The sequence below is a fragment of the Zea mays genome, chromosome 6 (assembly GCF_902167145.1).
Source record: "Zea mays cultivar B73 chromosome 6, Zm-B73-REFERENCE-NAM-5.0, whole genome shotgun sequence".
NCBI classification, from domain to species: domain Eukaryota; kingdom Viridiplantae; phylum Streptophyta; class Magnoliopsida; order Poales; family Poaceae; genus Zea; species Zea mays.
Window position 1 is genome coordinate 104165506 of NC_050101.1, and position 5835 is coordinate 104171340.

Consider the following 5835-nt stretch of genomic DNA (forward strand, 5'->3'; position numbering starts at 1 on the left):
GAAATAGCTAATAAATCAACATCTTGTGTAGAACATGTTGTGGTTTGCACTAGGTGTAAAGATTTTAATGTTGATGCTTGTAGTGAACACCTAGTTACAATTTCTAAATTGAATGATGAAGTGGCTAGTCTTAATGCCCAACTTAAGACTAGCAAAAGCGAATTTGATAAGTTAAAATTTGCAAGGGATGACTACACGATTGGTAGACACCCCTCAATTAAGGATGGACTTGGTTTCAAGAGAGAAGCCAAGAACTTAACAAGCCATGAGGCTCCCATCCCCACCAAGGAGAAAGGGAAGGCCCCTATGGCTAGTAGTGCTAAAAAGAACCATGCTTTTATGTACCATGATAGAAGACAGTCTTATAAGAGTTGTAATGCTTATGATGCTTTTGACTCTCATGCCATGTTTGCTTCTAGTTCTTCCTATATGCATGGTAAAGATATGTCTAGGAGATATTTTGTTCATATGCCTAGGAGAAATGTTGTTAATGTCCCTAGGAAAGTTAATGAACCTTCTACAATATATCATGCTTTAAATGCTTCCTTTGCTATTTGTAGAAAGGATAGGAAGATAGTTGCTAGAAAATTAGGGGCAAAATGCAAGGGAGACAAAACCTGCATTTGGGTCCCTAAGACAATTGTGACTAACCTTGTAGGACCCAACAAGAGTTGGGTACCTAAGACCCAAGCCTAAATTTGCCTTGCAGGTTTATGCATCCAGGGGTTCAAGCTGGATTATCGACAACGGATGCACAAACCATATGACGGGGGAGAAGAAGATGTTCACCTCCAACGTCAAAAACAAGGATTCCCAAGATTCAATAATATTCGGTGATGGGAATCAAGGCAAGGTAAAAGGGTTAGGTAAAATTGCTATTTCATTCGAGCACTCTATATCTAATGTGTTTTTAGTTGAGTCTCTTGGATATAATTTGTTATCTGTTAGTCAATTATGCAATATGGGATATAATTGTCTATTCACAAATGTAGATGTGTCTGTCGTTAGAAGAAGTGATGGTTCACTAGCTTTTAAGGGTGTATTAGACGGCAAACTTTACTTAGTTGATTTTGCAAAAGAGGAGGCCGGTCTAGATGCATGCTTAATTGCTAAGACTAGCATGGGCTGGCTGTGGCATCGCCGCTTAGCACATGTGGGGATGAAGAGCCTTCACAAGCTTCTAAAGGGAGAACACGTGATAGGTTTAACTAATGTGCAATTCGAAAAAGATAGACCTTGTGCAGCTTGTCAAGCAGGCAAACAGGTGGGAAGCTCTCATCACACCAAAAATGTGATGACCACATCAAGACCTTTGGAGATGCTTCACATGGACCTCTTCGGACCTGTCGCCTATCTAAGTATAGGAGGAAGTAAGTATGGTCTTGTTATAGTTGATGACTTTTCCCGCTTCACTTGGGTATTCTTTTTGCAGGATAAATCTGAAACCCAAGGGACCCTCAAGCGCTTCCTAAGGAGAGCTCAAAACGAGTTTGAGCTCAAGGTGAAAAAGATAAGGAGCGACAATGGGTCCGAGTTCAAGAACCTTCAAGTGGAGGAGTACCTTGAGGAGGAAGGAATCAAGCACGAGTTCTCCGCTCCCTACACACCACAACAAAATGGTGTGGTAGAGAGGAAGAACAAGACACTTATAGACATGGCGAGGACGATGCTTGGAGAGTTCAAGACCCCCAAGCGCTTTTGGTCGGAAGCCGTAAACACGGCTTGCCACGCCATCAACAGGGTCTACCTTCATCGCCTCCTCAAGAAGACGTCATATGAGCTACTAACCGGTAACAAACCCAATGTTTCGTATTTTCGAGTTTTTGGGAGTAAATGCTACATTCTAGTGAAGAAGGGTAGGAATTCTAAATTTGCTCCCAAAGCCGTAGAAGGGTTTTTGTTAGGTTATGACTCAAATACAAAGGCGTATAGAGTCTTCAACAAATCATCGGGTTTGGTTGAAGTCTCTAGCGACGTTGTATTTGATGAGACTAATGGCTCTCCAAGAGAGCAAGTTGTTGATTTTGATGATGTAGATGAAGAAGAAGTTCCAACGACCGCAATACGCACCATGGCGATTGGAGATGTGCGGCCACAGGAACAAGATGAGCAAGATCAACCTTCTTCCTCAACAATGGTGCAACCCCCAACTCAAGATGATGAACAGGAGGCGTGTGATCAAGGGGGAGCACAAGATGATCATGTAATGGAGGAAAAAGCACAACCGGCACCTCCAACCCAAGTTCGAGCAATGATTCAAAGGGATCATCCCGTCGACCAAATTTTGGGTGATATTAGCAAGGGAGTAACTACTCGATCTCGATTAGTTAATTTCTGTGAGCATTACTCCTTTGTCTCTTCTATTGAGCCTTTCAGGGTAGAAGAGGCCTTGCTAGATCCGGACTGGGTGTTGGCCATGCAGGAGGAGCTCAACAACTTCAAAAGAAATGAAGTTTGGACACTGGTGCCTCGTCCCAAGCAAAATGTTGTGGGAACCAAGTGGGTGTTCCGCAACAAACAAGACGAGCACGGGGTGGTGACAAGGAACAAGGCACGACTTGTGGCAAAAGGTTATGCCCAAGTCGCAGGTTTGGACTTTGAGGAGACTTTTGCTCCTGTGGCTAGGCTAGAGTCCATTCGTATCTTGCTAGCATATGCCGCTCACCATTCCTTCAGGTTGTTCCAAATGGATGTGAAGAGCGCTTTCCTCAATGGGCCAATCAAGGAGGAGGTGTACGTGGAGCAACCCCCTGGCTTCGAGGATGAATGGTACCCCGACCACGTGTGTAAGCTCTCTAAGGCGCTCTATGGACTTAAGCAAGCCCCAAGAGCATGGTATGAATGCCTTAGAGACTTTTTAATTGCTAATGCTTTCAAGGTTGGGAAAGCCGATCCAACTCTTTTTACTAAGACTTGTGATGGTGATCTTTTTGTGTGCCAAATTTATGTTGATGACATAATATTTGGTTCTACTAACCAAAAGTCTTGTGAAGAGTTTAGCAGGGTGATGACTCAGAAATTCGAGATGTCGATGATGGGCGAGTTAAGCTACTTCCTTGGGTTCCAAGTGAGGCAACTCAAGGATGGAACCTTCATCTCCCAAACGAAGTATACACAAGATTTGATCAAGAGGTTTGGGATGAAGGACGCCAAGCCCGCAAAGACTCCGATGGGAACCGACGAACACACCGACCTCAACAAAGGAGGTAAGTCTGTTGATCAAAAAGCCTCCCGGTCTATAATAGGGTCTTTACTTTATTTATGTGCTAGTAGACCGGATATTATGCTTAGCGTATGCATGTGTGCTAGATTTCAATCCGATCCTAAGGAGTGTCACTTAGTGGCTGTGAAGCGAATTCTTAGATATTTAGTCGCTACGCCTTGTTTCGGGATCTGGTATCTGATAGTCGCCTAGAGAGGGGGTGAATAGGGCGAAACTGAAATTTACAAATATAAATACAACTACAAGCCGGGTTAGCGTTAGAAATAAAAACGAGTTCGCGAGAGAGGGTGCAAAACAAATCTCAAGCAAACAAGGAGTGTGACACAAGGATTTGTTTTACCGAGGTTCGATTCTCGCAAACCTACTCCCCGTTGAGGTGGTCACAAAGACAGGGTCTCTTTCAACCCTTTCCCTCTCTCAAACGGTCCCTCCGACCGAGTGAGCTTCTCTTCTCAAATCAAAACCGGGAACAAAACTTCCCCGCAAGGGCCACCACACAATTGGTGCCTCTTGCCTTGATTACAATAGAGTTTTGATCACAAGAACAAGTGAGAAAGAAAAGAAGCAATCCAAGCGCAAGAGCTCAAAAGAACACGACAAATCTCTCTCGCTAATTACTAAAGCCTTGTGTGGAATTGGAGAGGATTTGATCTCTTTGGTGTGTCTAGAATTGAATGCCTAGCTCTTGTAAGTGGTTGAGAAGTGGAAAACTTGGATACTATGAATGGTGGGTGGTTGGGGGGTATTTATAGCCCCAACCACCAAACTAGTCGTTTGGTGGGGCTGTCTGTCGCATGGTGCACCGGACAGTCCGGTGCACACCGGACATGTCCGGTGCGCCAGCCACGTCACCAAAGCCGTTGGGTTCTGACCGTTGGAGCTCTGTCTTCTGGGCCCGCCTGGATGTCCGGTGGCGCACCGGACATGTACTGTAGAGTGTCCGGTGCGCCAGCATGGGCGAGCCTGATTTCTGCGCGCGCTGGCGCGCATTTAATGCACTTGCAGGTAGCCGTTGGCGCCGAAGTAGCCGTTGCCCCGCAGTTACACCGGACAGTCCGGTGTACACCGGACATGTCCGGTGAATTATAGCGGAGCAGCCGTTGCGAATTCTCGAGGCTGCCAAGTTCCAGAGCCGCGTCCTCTTGGAGCACCGGACACTGTCCGGTGTACACCGGACAGTCCGGTGAATTATAGTGCGCCGGCTCTGAAAATTCCCGAGGCTGAGGAGTTCAGCGCGAAGTCCCCTGGTGCACCGGACACTGTCCGGTGCGCCAGACCAGGGAGCCTTTCGGGATGCCTTTAGCTCTCTACTTTGAACCCAACATTGGTCTTTTTAATTGGCTTGTTGTGAACCTTTGGCACCTGTATAACTTATACACTAGAGCAAACTAATTAGTCCAATTATTTGTGTTGGGCAATTCAGCCACCAAAATTATTTAGGAACTAGGTGTAAGCCTAATTCCTTTTCAATCTCCCCCTTTTTGGTGATTGATGCCAACACAAACCAAAGCAAATATAGAGGTGCTTAATTGAACTAGTTTGCATAAAGTAAGTGCAAAGGTTGCTTGGAATTGAGCCAATATAAATACTTACAAGATATGCATGGATTGTTTCTTCATTTTTAACATTTTGGACCATGTTTGCACCACATGTTTTGTTTTTGCAAATTCTTTTGTAAATCCTTTTCAAGGTTCTTTTGCAAATAGTCAAAGGTAAATGAATAAGATTTTGCAAAGCATTTTCAAGATTTGAAATTTTCTCCCCCTGTTTCAAATGCTTTTCCTTTGGCTAAACAAAACTCCCCCTTAATGAAATCCTCTTCTTAGTGTTCAAGAGGGTTTTAAGATATCAATTTTGAAAATACTATTTTCTCCCCCTTTTGAACACAATGAGATACCAATTTGAAAATCATTAGTTTTAAAATTAGGTGGTGGTGCGGTCCTTTTGCTTTGGGCTCTTACTCTCTCCCCCTTTGGCATGAATCGCCAAAAACGGAATCATTAGAGCCCTTGAATTACATTCTTCCCCTTTGGTCATAAATAAATGAGTGAAGATTGTACCAAAGATGAAGTCCTTTTACTTTGAACTCTCCCCAAAAAGATGGAGAGATGCGCGGAGCGACGGCGAAGGATGAGTTTCGGAGTGGAAGCCTTTGTCTTCGCCGAAGACTCCAATTCCCTTTCAATACACCTATGACTTGGTTTGAAATAGACTTGAAAAACACATTAGTCATAGCATATGAAAGAGACATGATCAAAGGTATACAAATGAGCTATGTGTGCAACTTAGCAAAAGAAATTGCGCGAATCAAGAATATTGAGCTCATGCCTAAGTTTGTTAAAAGTTTGTTCATCAAGAGGCTTGGTAAAGATATCGGCTAATTGATCTTTAGTGTTAATGTAAGAAATCTCGATATCTCCCTTTTGTTGGTGATCCCTAAGAAAATGATACCGAATGGCTATGTGTTTAGTGCGGCTATGCTCGACGGGATTATCCGCCATCTTGATGCACTCTCATTATCACATAGCAAAGGGACTTTGGTTAATTTGTAATCGTAGTCCCGCAGGGTTTGCCTCATCCAAAGCAATTGCGCGCAACAATGGCCTGCGGCA